At 38.3% G+C, this 15,261-nt stretch overlaps 1 protein-coding gene across 2 annotated transcripts in view; it reads right to left on the bottom strand.

Moving 5' to 3' along the window:
• Positions 1-15,261, bottom strand: part of KCNAB1 (potassium voltage-gated channel subfamily A regulatory beta subunit 1) — a 472,013-nt gene that overhangs the window by 116,384 nt on the left and 340,368 nt on the right. The gene's annotated exons all lie outside the window — the stretch shown is intronic.

The following is a 15,261-nucleotide window of genomic DNA, read 5'->3' as shown; positions in this document are numbered from 1 at the left end:
CAATCAAATAAGAAAACATAGTTGGACCCAATTTTTGAAAAATGTGACATTAAAAAAACCCAATATACTTATACATCTTACTTCCTAAGAAACTCCATTTAACCCCAACCCTGGAAATTGAACTTTGAAATAAAACTTCATACTAAAATGCAAAATTAATTAGGATGAAATGGGAAATCCAGAATTATTACCAAGAACTGAGATGGCACTACCAATTTCTGCTCTTCGGACAGGAAGTAGAGGTGAAATAGGGTTATAATTTGGAGTGTAGGAAGGAGTACACCTCAGAATATAACATCTTTCAGAAGGGAAAGAAAGCAAAGATATTTTAGAGCCTACTGGAACCGAATAATGGTAGATAATTATTGAATTTTTGTCTTGGAAATAAGCATACTTCATACATCAGGGCTTGATTTATTATTTTGTTGACTTGTTTAGACTGAAGTGACAGAGAGAATGTTAATCTATATTAAACTTTTAAGTGTTTTCTTTGTTTTTCTATCATTGTTACTTCCCAATGACTCTTCTCTCACCAAGAGAATCCTCACTTGTAAGAAACAAGAATATTCAATCAAAACAAATCAATACATTTTCTGGGTCTGCATATGTGCACCACATTCTGCCTCCACCACTACCAAGAGGTGGGAGGCATGGTTTGGTACTAGATCTCTGAAGTCAGGATTGCTCACTGTATTGGTCAGAGCTCTGGAGTCTTTTGGTGTTGTTTTCCTTTACCTTATTATGAACATTGTATTTGTCATTTTCCTGGTTCTACTTATTTCACTCTGAGTTAGTTCATACAAATCTCCCCAAATTTCTCTGACTTACTGATATTCTTAATTTTAAAAAAATGGCACAATACTATTCCATTATGCTCACATACTCCAGTTTGTTCGGCAATGGACCAAACTATCCTGGGCTTCTTCCTTGTATTTCTTTGCCAGTACAAAAAAAATACTGCCAAAAATATTTTGTATCTATATGATATTTCCCTCTGGCTCTGATCACCTTGGCCAATAGGGGAATTGCTGGATTAATGATTTGAATAACCTTTTTTTTGTTTTTTATTTATTTTTTTTTGCGAAGGGCAATGGGGGTTAAGTGACTTTCCCAGGGTCACACAGCTAGTTAAGTGTCAAGTGTCTGAGGTCGGATTTGAACTCAGGTACTCCTGAATCCAGGGCCAGTGCTTTATCCAATGCGCCACCTAGCTGCCCCTGAATAACCTTTTGAAGCTCTAGTCTATTCACCACTCATTTGTGTTACATTTTTCTGCAGTCTATGATATAGTAGAGTGAGGATGGATGGACTTGGATGGATAGAGATATTGACTCTGTCAGAATTGAGTTTGATTATTACAGTAGATTACTCCTTGATAGCAGGGATATCTTTCTCTTTTATATTTGTATCCTCACTCTTTAGAATAGTGCCTAGAACATAGTAGGCACTTAAATGCTTCTTGACTGACTGACAACTGACTTTGATGATCCTTTGTATAACATGATGTTGGAGGAGGACTGCAGGTCAGGCAACAATAATAGTGCTAGTAGTATAGGACTGGAATAGAAATGGATGTTATTGAAAGATTTTCTGGGGTACAATTCATCATGGCTTATGAAGACAGTCTCTTGAATGACTGGGGCCACTATTCCTGTTATCAAGCAAGCAATCAAAATACATATTAAGAGCTTGCAATATGCCAGACACTGTGCTAAATATTGGGGATACAAAGAAAGGTTAAACAAGGGAGTTCCTATCCTCAAGGAGCTTACATTCTAATGACTCTCTGTTTTTCATGTAGCCAAACAATTTCATTCCAGCGAATGGTAATGGTAAAATATTATCCTGGTGTTTGGCTTGGTTCTTTTGTTGACCATGTGACCCATCAGTCAGTCAACCAGTATTTATTAAATACTTACTATCTGACAGGCACTATACTAAGAGTTGGGGATACAAAGAAAGGCAAAATCAGTACCTGTCCTCAAGGGGCTTACATTCTAATGGGGGGGGGCAACATGTAAATAACTTGTTACATATAAGATTAGAAAGAATAGACAAAAAGTCACCCGAGAAGGAAAAGAACTAGCAGCTGGGGGTGTAGAAGTGGAGCAGGGCTGAAGGAAGCCAGGGAAACCACATGGTGGAGGTGAGGGGAGCAGGGCATTTCAGCCAGTGCAAATGTGCAGAGGGAGATGGAGTGTCATATAATAGACCACTGCAGCTGACTCATAGAATGTGTGGAGGTAGCAGAATATAAGAAGAATGGAAAGATAGGAGGGGGGAGTTTCTGAAGGGCTTTGGATGCCAAACAGAGAAGTCTATATTGAATTCTGGAGGCAGTAGGAATCCTCTGGAACTCTCAGAGCCAAGGAGTGACAAAGATCAGATCTATGGTCTAGAAAAAAATCACCTTGGTCACTGGTGGAGCATGGGAGAGACAAGGAGACTAATTAGAAGGTGAATTCAATAGTCCAGGCAAAGGGTGATGAAGTGATGAGGGCCTTTTCAGGGGCTATAGCTATATGAGTGGAGATGAGATAACATCCTTAAGAAAAATAAAGGTAAACATGACAAAATGTAGCAAATGTTTGGCTATGTGGAGTGAGGGAACAGTGAGGTTGGGGGTTGGGTTATTCAGAGAATGGTAGTGTTCTTGATGGTAAGAGGGAAGTTTGGAAGAAAGAGGAGCTTAAGGGGAAATTCATTATCATGGGTTCTATTTTGAGCCAAGACACACTATTCTACCCTTCAGTAATAGGGTAAGCTCCCCTTCTTAAAATATGTCACTGATATCCTAAGGGATCTTTGGCTCTTTTCCTCTGTCTCACCCTGTTTACATAGTGGTGTATTCTTCCTTACCGTGGCCCCATCTCCTCCTTACCAATGCCTAAACACTAAAAAGTAGACTCATTTCCCTTTCCATCCAAACATTCACATATTCATGAAAATCTTTCCACCTCAATAGCATCAAATACAGATTTGGGGCTTGAGGGTCCAATTCACTGCATTCCTCCCCTTTCTCTAAGGACTCATACAAGGAGAGATACTTCCATGGGATTCAAATGTAGTGGGCCCTGGAGCCTTGCAGTCCAATTTGAGATCAAGAGCCATGGCTGAGATTAGAGATTATCTTTCTCTTAAATGCAGTGAAAATTGCAGAAGAAAGTTTATGGAAAATCAAAACCTTCTCTTCCAAGGTGATACTGCTTTCCAATGAGATGACCCACAGGTCTCAATATTCTTCTGGGGATGGAATTCTCACTTAAAATATGGAAAAATAGATCCTCAGGGAGAACATAAATATCTTATTCAAGGACCCCTTAAAAATCTATCCATTAATACTAAATGCAATAATAATTCACATGCATATCACAGATTTATTATAGTATGATCATGCTTATACTTTATAGCTACCATCCCCCTTGTTTCCCATAACAACTTTTTATCCTTGTCCCCAATTTAAAGATGAAGAAACTGAGACTCAGAAGTGTTGTTATTTGCACAAATACACAGAGCTACAATAATATAATATGCTACCAATTAAAAATTTATTAAACATCTGTTATGTACAGAACACTATCCCAAGTTTGGAAAACACTAAGGAGCTTATCATCTAGTAAAGGAATAAAATGTAAATGCATACAGATCTCCTACACAAATTACAATGTTATGTAAGGAACTTTCTCTTGCTCCCTCTTCCCTAATATGATAACTGAGGTGGTAATCAGTCAGTTAGTCAATAAAAATGTAAATTAACTACAAAGGATGTATGAAGAAAGACACTATTTGCATCCAGAGAAGGAACTGATAGTCAATAAGCATTTATTAAGTGCTTGCTAAGTGCCAGGCACCGTGCTAAGTGTTGGAGATAGAAAGACAAGCAAAAGATAGTTCCTGACCCTGAGGAGCTTGCAACCTAATGGAAGAGAAAACATGCAAGTGCTATATATTAACATTTTAGAGAAAGGAGAAATAGGAAATGACAGAGGGAAGGCACTAGAATCAAAGGGGATTGGGAAAGGCTTCCTGGAGAAGGTGGGATTATAGGTGTCACTTCAAAGAAACCAGTGATGTACCCAGAACAGGAATTCAGGATGGAGGGAAGGGTGGGTGCTGAACCAGGAGAAACCCACAGAGGCCATGCCTCCTAGAGCAGGGATTCTTAATCCTTTTTGTTTCATGGATGACTTTGAAAGTTTGGTGAAGCCTGTGGACCCTTCTCAGATGAATATTTTTGAAAGTGTCAAATAAAATACATAGGGTTAGGGTTGCAAAGGACAACAATTTTACACACATATACATATGTGTATACACACACATCTATATCTAGGTAGGTAGCTCACTGACCCCAGGTTAACAACCCTTGTCCTAGAGTAACTAGATCAGCCTGGGAATAGATTGACAACTTTCTAAAAATCACATGAGTTTAGCATTTCCCCCAGCATACTCTAAAATTGGGTGCAGCCTATCACTGTTAGAACAAGCATAGGACTATCAACAGTAGCTCCTTATTATTAAGAAAAAAAATGATTATTAAATAAAAACAGAAACTTGTTAGCAGCACCCTGATGCTAAGAGGTGAGAGTCTATAAACCTAATTCCAGCACTTAGCATAATGTCTGGCACATAGGGGGTCCTGAATAAATGTTTATTGAGTGACTAAACTTATTCTAGTACACAAATACCCAGTCCTCTGATTCCAAGTCCATTTATGTTTGTTTTAACTATATCATGTAACCCTGGGATTATGTTAAAGGTGATAAGTGGATTAGAATATAGTTTCTAAAGATCATAATTTTCAAATTTTCAACCAATCTTTTTTTTTTGGGGGGGGGGAAATGAGGGTTAAGTGACTTGCCCAGGGTCACACAGCTAGTAAGTGTAAGGTGTCTGAGGCTGGATTTGAAGTCAGGTCCTCCTGAATCCAAAGCCAGTGCTTTATCCACTGTGCCACCTAGTTGCCCCTCAGACACTTTCTTTACCTACTGTGAGACTAAGTGGATCCATCAACTGTTCAGGAAATGGAAGATGGGAGAGCTTTTTGTCATCTGTCTCTGTTCATAGGGGTTGGGGTGTAGGTGGCCTCTCCAGAGTTTCTTTGAAGTGAGAAAGTGGAAATGTTCAGTATAAAGGAAAGGGATGTGTGGTGGAAAGAGGGGGAGAAGGAGGAGCCATCTTTGGAGCCAGCCTGATAGCAGATAGCCAATCAAGGTTTATTTATCTCTGTGCAAGTTGTATAACCCTAGTGGAATGGAATCTACAGCAGGGTAGGAACTATTTTTCATTTAGTCTTTGTATCTTCAGCACTTAGGTTGGGCCAGTCAATAGTGTCTGATTCTTGTGGGAGGCCAATGAGAAAGAGGACAGGGCAGAGAAAGCACTGTGTTTGATGATTGGAAGGCTATTGGTAACTGGCTATAGTAAGAGAAGCCATGTGGCAGGGTAGGGAAATGTGTGGTAGGGAAATAAAGGCAGTGAGTTTAGATTATTCTTTTTATTAGTTTGGGTGTAGAGCTCCCTGGGAGACTGAGCCTGCTGGATCACTTGCGTTTGGCTGTTTCAACCTACAGTAGGACTAAAGCTGATCAGGTGTCTTCACTGAGCCCTGCACCAATATGGTGATCCCTGAGGAAGGGGAAAGGGGAAGAGGAGGAAGGGCAGACCAGAATGCCTTGGGAGTGTCTTCCTGTCCTGGTTTGGAAATGGATAAAGTCAAAAGCTTCTACCCTGATTAGCAGTGGGGCCAGGCTTGAGAGGGACCACTACATTTCCAGCCTGGAGAAAATAGGGAGACCCAATCTACAACAGCAACAACAACAATAACAACAAGAGAAAAAAAGAAGTTAGGATATAAATGAGGATGAGATAGGTTAATGGTGTTGGGGATACAGAGACAGAATGGAACTATAGTCTTTGCCCATTAGGAGCACACTTTGCAATTCTATATGCCTTGTTCATATATTGAAAGTGTTCTTGGACTAGACGTGGTGGTGATAATGTTCCTTAGGGCCATATATGATCAAAGTGGGGCTAACAGACCATTATCTCAAGACCATTTCTTTCTTTCATTCCTTGGCTCTTTGCCCTTCCTTTTAGTAATACTATTAACTTTTCTCCCAAAAATATTGACCAGAAAGTGACTATATGAAATTGCTTACTTGAAATATACATATATTGAAAAGAAGACTACAAAAGGGCATGCAGTCGTATTTGCTGGGATAGAATTACAAGGGTCATCAATTCTCATTCTGTAGGGTGCAAGTTGGATACTGTAAGCAGATGGGGTCATGAAGAAATCTCTCCCACTGGTGACATATAGCATGATTCATGCATTATGGAAATGGCAGGCTTTCCCTGAAGCACAGTTCAATATAGGCTACTAGATCATCAGCCCAATTCTATACTTTTTATTAGCTAAAATTAACTCCTAATTTTCCATAGGCAGGCTATTGCTACTGAGGCATGAACATTAAAATGAAAGAACAAAATGCAAATAATTTCTCAATTATCTCTCATTGTTCACGTCTAGTAATTGAAAGCTGTTGTCTTCTTCATAGATATAGTTTTGAAAATGAGACCTTTGATAAAGATAGGATGCCATTTGATCAAGAAAAATGTGGATGTTTCTGGAAACAGAACTGGAATTAAGCTATTATTTAATTTTTGTTTCTAAAGATTTGTTTGTTTTTTTGTTTGACACAGGCATTTCCCTTTATCTTCTTCCCCAATTGTAACTTTTCCATGTCCCTTACATTTATTTATTTTTTCAATTAATAATCACTTATTTTTCTTCTTCCCCACCTATTAGGGAAAACAAACCAGCACCTTTGTAACAAACTTGCATAGTCAAAAAAATCAAATTCCTTAATTTCTCATTGTTGAAAAGGTATGTATCACAACATCTTGAGTCCAATACTTTCTGCCAAGAGTTGAGTACTTGCTCCATCATCATTCTTCTAGAATCATGTTTGGTCATTGCATTGATCACAGTTCTTGAAGTCTTTCAAAGTTGTTTGTCTCAATAACGTTGTTGTCATTGAATAAATTCTTCCCCTGGTTTCTGCTCATTTGAATCTGGATCAGTTCACATAAGTCTTCCCAGCTTCCTCTGAAATTGTGTCTTTCATAATTTCTTTCAGTGCCATATTATTCCATGACATTCTTGTCCCATAATTTTTTCATGCATTCCCTAATTGATAACATGTTCTATTCTTTTTTTGTGTGTGTGAGGCAATTGGGGTTAAGTGATTTGCCCAGGGTCACACAGCTAGTGTTAAGTGTCTGAGGCCGGATTTGAACTCAGGTACTCCTGACTCCAGGGCTGGTGCTCTATCCACTGTGCCACCTAGCTGCCCCATGTTCTACTCTTTTGACAAAAAAACACCACTATGCAAAACCTGTCATTACAGAATCGTCTCTGACACCATGTGCAAAATTCCAAAACAAGAGTTTTCCATTTGCTATCCTAGGGTGTTTGAGGCCCTGGACAAATTTTTTTTGCAGGACTTCTGTCTATATAAACGATTTTATCTTTAAAAAGTATTACAAAATACATGGGGCCCTGTGAAATATACTGATTCATTCATAAACACTTAAAGTCATTCACTTACAATATTTACCTTTTTTGTAAGAGATATTGCAATTTAAAACACTGAACAGTCCAGAACTGAAATGACTATCTAAATTTGCACTATGATCATTGTCTACTCAAGTTCCAATTCTGAGCAGCATGCTCAACCACTGATGCTTAAAGAGTGAATTCCCCTGTCCATCCTCCAGATTTTTGCAATACTTTCATCAGACATTCCAGGAAAATGGCTCCACTCACTTCATTCCTCTACTGTCTGCAGTCCATCAACACGTGATTATGTCGTCATTCCTTTCCTCAACAAGTTTCATTGACTTTCTATGACTACTGAAGATCAAATACAAAGTCCTTCATTTGTTATTTAATGCCTTTCACAATTGGGTTTCAGGTCATCTTTCCAGGCTGATTGAACACGACATTTCCTTGTGAGCTAAATAAATGCTCCAGCCGCATTTGTTATTCTCCATACATGGCATCCCATCTCTTTCTCTGAGTCTTCACACAGGCTGTCCCCACCCATGGCCTGGAATCTCCACCTCTTGAGCCCTTAGTACCCTTCAAACCTGTTACATAGTAGGTTCTCAAAACTGTCCCCACCCATGGCCTGGAATCTCCACCTCTCGAGCCCTTAGGACCCTTCAAACCTGTTACATAGTAGGTTCTCAAAAATAGCTATTGAATTTCACTGAAGCCTCAAGAGGCCTTTCCTGATTTTCCCATTTGTTAGCACCCCCTCATTCCAACCACGGTATTAATTTTGTATAAACCCTATATTTATTAATCTTTGAATATGTGCTCTTCCTCTAGTAAAATGTAAGGTCCTTGAGGACCCTACATTCCTATGAGTATCCCCAGCCCCTACTTGACCCATTGAATGCTATTAATGCATGGTTATTGATTACAAATGGACACCATAAAATAAAGATACAATCCCTGTCATCATGGAGCTTATGAGTTAAGATGTACACAATTAAGCATATTGCAGGTTAGGCTACAATGAGTGAGATTGAGATACAAGGAGCTACAGAAAAATTTAGGTGAGACAGAACTTAGATGAGCTGATCTTTGAGGGAAAAGACAGCTTTTGATAAGCTTCAGATGAGATAGTGCATTCCAGCCTCCAAAAGAGGCAGGAACCAGCACAAAGAGTTGGGAGGACAGCTCCCGGTGCTGCCTGGCTGGACTGCAATTGTTTAAAGCTAGTTTTGCAAATAAAATATAATAGTAGTAATGAACATTTTCAAATAAAGTCTGGAATGAAATAACTCCACCAGACAAACCATATAAAAAGCAGTTAAAAATTTGAGAGGCAGTGTGTCTAGTAAACAGAGAGTGGTCCTTGGAGCCAAGAAGATCTGAGTTTCCTATCCTGCCTCTGACTTGTCTAGGCTGTGTGTCCTGGGCAAGTCACAACCTTAATGCTCTGAGGAAACCTTGAAGTCTATCAATTGCATAAAAGATGCAGACCTACATTAGTAGAGGGACTTTCCTTACCTTAGAGCTCCCTAAACTGATGAACTCTATCATAAAAGTAATTTCTTTGATTCATATAAAAATATTAGCTGATTTATGACTTATTATTGATAGTCATCTTGGGTGTATTCCAATAAAATTGCTTAAAAATCCACATACTAGAGCTCTTTTTGTGGTGGCTAAGAATTGGAAATCAATGGAATGCCCATCAGTTGGGGAATGACTAAACAAGCTGTGGTATGATGGTAGTGATGGAATATTATTGTGAGATAAGAAATGACAAGCAGGATGACTTCAGAAAGGCCTGGAAAGACATGTATGAAATGATGTATTGTAAAGTAAGCAGAACCAAGAGAGCATTGTACACAGAGACAGCAATATTGTTTGATGAGGAACTGTGAATGACTTGACTATTCTCAACAATACAATGATCTAAGACAATCCCAAAGGACTATTGATGAAACATACTATCTACCTCCAAAGAAAGAACTTATATTGACGGAACAGACTGAAGCATTCTATTTTTCACTTTCTTTCATTTTTTCTTTTAATCAAGTTTTCTTGTACAAAATGACAAATATGGTAATATTTGACATAATCATAGATGTATAACCCATATATGATTGTTTGCCACCTCAGGGAGGGGGGGAGGGAGGGAAAGTGGGATAAAAATTGGAACCCAAAACTATAAATTAAAATGTTTATTATTTAAAATTGTAAAGAATGTAATGTGAAAAAAATCCACATGCTTGGCTACATAAGTCAAAATAACCAAATAATTAATTACCAAAACAATTATTTATAAGTCTACCCTATTTGCCAGGACACAAAGAGACCTTTTTGTAAACAATTGAGCATATTTAGTCAAAATGTTATTGTTAAAATTTATTTTAGTGAGAGTAAAATGTTTTTATACCACTAATAAATAAAATATTTAAAATAATTTATTTCACCTCCTTTTAAAAATCTGCTTTTGTGTATATTTCATAATTAGTAAAATAGGATGTATATATAACTTTTAAATAAATAATTTTTTTTTTTTTTTTAGGCAATGGGGGTTAAGTGACTTGCCCAGGGTCACACAGCTAGTAAGTGTCAAGTGTCTGAGGCCGGCTTTGAACTCAGGTACTCCTGAATCCAGGGCCGGTGCTTTAACCACTGCGCCACCTAGCTGCCCCAATAATTTTTTTAACTGATGGGGTACATTGTCAAAACAGTTTGGACCACACTGTTTTAGGGCACTGAGAAGTAAAGTGACTTGCCCATGTTATCCAATTAGCATAAGCCAGAGACTGGCCTGCCAGGGAGAGAGGAAAAGGAATAAGGATTTATATAGCACTTACCATGTGCTCAGCATTTTACAACTATCTCATTCAAACCTCACAACAACTCTGTGAGGGAGGTTCTCTTATTACTCTAATTTCACAGATTAGGAAACTGAGAAAAGCAGAGGGTAGGGAACTTGTCTAATGTCCCATTGCTAGTAAGTGTCTGAGGCTGGATTTGAACTCAGGGCTTCCTGACTTTCAACATCACCTTACATTGAGCTGAAATCTACTTTTTAAAAGGTTTAAAAAATTTTTTCTTCTTAATAGTATTTTCTTCTTTTCCAGTTATACATAAAGATAGTTTTCAACATTCATTTTTGGGTTATATATGTGCAATTATGTAAAACATCACCATATTATTCATTTTGTACACAAAAATTTGAATAAAAGAAAAAATGAAGAAGTGAAAAACAGCATGCTTCAGTCTGTGTTCTATCAATATCAGTTCTTTCTTTGTAGGATAATATGGTGGATAATATGTTTCATCAGTAGTCCTTTAGGATTGTCTTGGATCATTGTATTGTTGAGAATGGTTAAGTCATTCACAGTTCTTCATCAAAGAATATTGCAGTCTCTCTGCACAGTGTTCTCTTGGTCCTACTCTCTTTACTATACATCAGTTCATACAAGTCTTTCCAGGCCTTTCTGAAATCATCCTGCTTGTCATTTCTTTCTTTCTTTCTTTCTTTCTTTCTTTCTTTCTTTCTTTCTTTCTTTCTTTCTTTCTTTCTTTCTTTCTTGCTTGCTTGCTTTCTTTCTTTCTTTCTTTCTTTCTTTCTTTTTTTTTTTTTTAGTGAGGCAATTGGGGTTAAGTGACTTGCTCTGGGTCACACAGCTAGTAAGTGTTAAGTGTCTGAGGCCGGATTTGAACTCAGGTACTCCTGACTCCAGGGCCGGTGCTCTATCCACTGTACCACCTAGCTGCCCCGCTTGTCATTTCTTATTGCACAATAATATTCCATCACCATCATATACCACAGCTTGCTTAGCCCTTCCCCAATTGATGGGCATTCCTTTGATTTCCAATTCTTAGCCACCACAAAAAGAGCTGTTAGAAATATTTTTGTACAAATAGGTCTTTTTCTCTTGTGGGGGACAACATTTGCTTTTGTAAGATTTTGAGTTCCAATTTTTTCTCCCTCTCTCCCTTCCCTTCCCCCTTCCCAAGACAGCAAATAATCTGATACAGGTTGTATATATATAATCATGTGACATCTCCCTTCTTGCTGATTATGCCCACCACTTTTAGCTTTGAGCAACAGAGAAGGAAAAAAAGTGTGTTTCCAAATCCAAATGTACTATTTCTGAAATTTCAAAAATAGTCATTAAGATTTCTAGCCTGGGTGGTTCAGTGGAGAGATGACTGGACTCAGGAATCCTTCCTTGGGTATTGTGTGACCCCGGGCAAATCACCTTTCTCATTCTGTTTCCTCGCCCGTAAAATCAGGAGAAAACTAATATTTACTTCTCAGGTTTATTCTGAGGATTACATGAAATAACATGTAAATTACTTTGCAAACTTTAAATTGTATAAATGCTAGCTGTTGTTATAACTATAAGTATGTCTCTACTGTATACTTGGTCCCATCCCATACATTAAGAGAATAAGAGGGAAAGACGCACTTGGAGCATGAACATGACATTGATCAGTGTCTCCTACACTTATCTGCTTCATCCTGCTTCTGGAGAGAAGATCCCAGATGCTTTTGGCTGAGTCATTTTTCTCCACCATACAGAAACCTTTGTGAATCCCAAGGAAAGTCACCTTCACAGCATCCTGGGACAAAGAGTAGCTACAAAACAAAAGAGGGTTCTGGAGCCACACAAGGTTTTCTCTCCTCTCTCTCATCCCCAAGCTCCTGCAAAGATAGCTTAGGAGGAGGGATGAATTAAATGAGTTCTGATAAGCCCCAACAGCTCATTCCAATTAAGCTGGGAGTGGAGACTCAGTATTGTTGACCTGGGCTATTCCCACACTTGTCCCATTTAGCAACCAGCCATCTTAGCTCAAAGTGTTTATACCATCTTCTCACCACATGATTCAGGAACATTGGCTGGCTTAATTTAAGTGTCTTCAGATATTCCCATATTCCATACAAATAAGGCAACATTTGTTTGGTCATCCTGGACATTCATAATTATTTTGTTTTATTCTGAATTTAGTTTTTAATTTTAATATTTTTTTGTGGCTATGATGAGTGGGTCCTCAAAAGCCTGGGACCTCCTAAAGCTCAGGGGGCAGGGGTAGTGGCTTCACCTGCCCAGGTCTAGGGGCAGTGCTTTCTTTCTTTCTTTCTTTCTTTCTTTCTTTCTTTCTTTCTTTCTTTCTTTCTTTCTTTCTTTCTTTCTTTTTTTCTCAAGTACACACATTTATTTAGACTCCCATTAACTACAGTCATGGCTACCAAGACATTTATAGTTAGGGATGTGAGTCTATACACAGGGGGATTCATCCAGTCTTGGGGTCCAGATGTGCCATTAGATAAGGGGAACCCTGACAGGGCATGGATCACCTGAGTAGAACAGGAGGGTGAGGGGGAACCCTTGCAGGCATCCCCTTCAGAAGGGGACACAGTTCCCAGAAGGAAGCCTGAGGCCACCCAGTTGTTCATGGGGTGCACAGCACAGAGGATAGGCCAAGGCTAGGGGTTGAATTTGAGGGGGTGGGGGAAGAGCCCCCACCTTAGCTGAAAAGCTGTAGGGGAAGTACTTTCAACACCTCTGAAGAGGGTAAAAGTATATCTCATCATCTATTCTTCAGAACCAAGACTGATTAGAGGTATTTTTCCATGTTGCTTTTCTATAACTTTATTGTGGTTATTGTGAATATTGTCATCTTGGTTATATTAAGCTATCATTTTAATATATATTGGGTGAAAATGTGAAATATAAAATAATAAAATATAAAATGAAATATAAAATAAAATGTGAAAATTGGGTCCCCAAATGTGACACTTTGAGAAATCTGTGATTTCCCTAATATAAACACTCCCTCAAATCATACAGATTGAAATCCTTCCATGCTTTTGCATCCTGTGAATTTCTCATTCAAGTTTTCAATATGTCAAGGATCAAGCAATAGGCTGGAGTTCCTGCTCTGTTTCTTTTAATGTCTTGGGGCTGTCATTGTACTACTACTGGGGCCATGCACATTTCTTCTCATTCTTTCTACATGGCCAATCCACTTTGTTTTCTGGTCATACATCCTTGGTAACATCTCTTGTTCCACTTCTCAAGCCCTTTCTACACCAATGACATGTCACATTCCACTAAATTCTACTCTGCGTATTTCCATTACCCTTTGGGTTACTTGTAATTTCCATTCTTCCACAATCATGTCATTCTATAACTTACATCCACACAGACTCAGCAGGAGAATATTGATGTTAAAAAGGCCAATTTTTTTTGTTTTATTTTATGAAAGTAAATAGTTTGGGGTCACTGAAAGCATTGCATAATTTCGTAAATGCAACCTAAACAAATATCTTCCTATCAATTCTAGGCCAATTCCTGTCCATCTGCAATACCCGTCCAATCTATATGCACTTAGGGACTAACTTTATGCGGTGCATGTCCAGATGCATGTCATAATTTGGGCAATTCATATTTTTGTCCACTTAGTTTTTTTTCAGTGTGTATAGTTAGATCAATCTCTTTTGCATTCTATACATTTCACCATGATGGCTTTGTCCTATTATAGAGGGCTTAGAGCAGTTGACTTAATTTCTATTATTAGGTAGCTAAGTGATTCAGTGGATACAGCACTGGGCCTGGAGTTGGGAAGACCTGAGTTAAAATCCAGCCTCAGATACTTAGCAGCTGTGTAACCCTGGAGAAGTCACTGTCTCTGTCTGCCTCAATTTAAAAATGGATATAATAACTTACTTCACAGAGTTGTTATGAAGATTAAATGAGATATTAGTAAAGCACAGAGCCTGGTACTACTAAGTAAACACTATATACATGTCAGCTATTTATTAGTATTACTATTATTACACACCAATCTATTTTTTTGGACATATCATCTCTCAAATTTTATCCAAGAATAATGAATAATCATGATGCTCTCCCCTCCCCCTGTCCTTTCTGAGAGATGGGTGGAGATAGTTGAAGGTCCTGAAGAAATGTTTTGGGTGTAATGGTTAGGAGAATGTAATTTAATGTCCCCACAGAAGAACCTGGAGGTAGAAGTGGCCCATTTAACAAAAATGTCTAATCATTGCTGGTATGTATTTTATAGAACAATTTAGTTGGGCATGGTTTGTCTTCTCTAGACATTTATACATTTATAACCTAAGGAACAGTTGAAGGCTCTCAGATCATCTAGTCAACCTCACAAACCTTGAAATAAGCTGGGAATTTGAAGGGGCAGAGAAGAGAGGAAAGTGCATGTCAGGCATGAAGGACCATCCATGTCAAGGCATGCAGACAGAAGATTGAATGTCAGGTTGGGGTTACAGCTAATAGGCCATTTTGGCTGGAACAAAGAAAAGGTGAAGAGGAATGATGTGGCAAATCTGCAGAGGCAGTGGGAGCCATGCTGTGGAGGGTGTTCATTGGCAAGCCGACATGTTCAGATTTTGTCCCAGACACAACAGAGAGCTGCTGAATTTTGGAGCCCAGAAGTTGCATGTTCAGGCTTGTATCTTAGGAATATTAACTTGTTAGCTATGCATGATTAAAAAGAGAAGCAAACTTTGCATAATGGAAAATCACAATTTAATGTACAATCTTTTTTCCATCTTCCAAAAAGAATCTGTAACTTCAAAAAAATTGACTATATGAACAATATGACACTGAAATCAGGGAAACTAATTATTGTTTGGTGGTTTCAGTTATATATGACTCTTCATGACCCCATTTGGAGTTTTC

Source organism: Dromiciops gliroides, chromosome 3 (genome assembly GCF_019393635.1).
Source record: "Dromiciops gliroides isolate mDroGli1 chromosome 3, mDroGli1.pri, whole genome shotgun sequence".
Classification (NCBI taxonomy): Eukaryota; Metazoa; Chordata; class Mammalia; order Microbiotheria; family Microbiotheriidae; genus Dromiciops; species Dromiciops gliroides.
The sequence above is the reverse complement of the archived record's forward strand: the minus strand, read 5'-3'. Positions and strand labels throughout refer to the sequence as shown.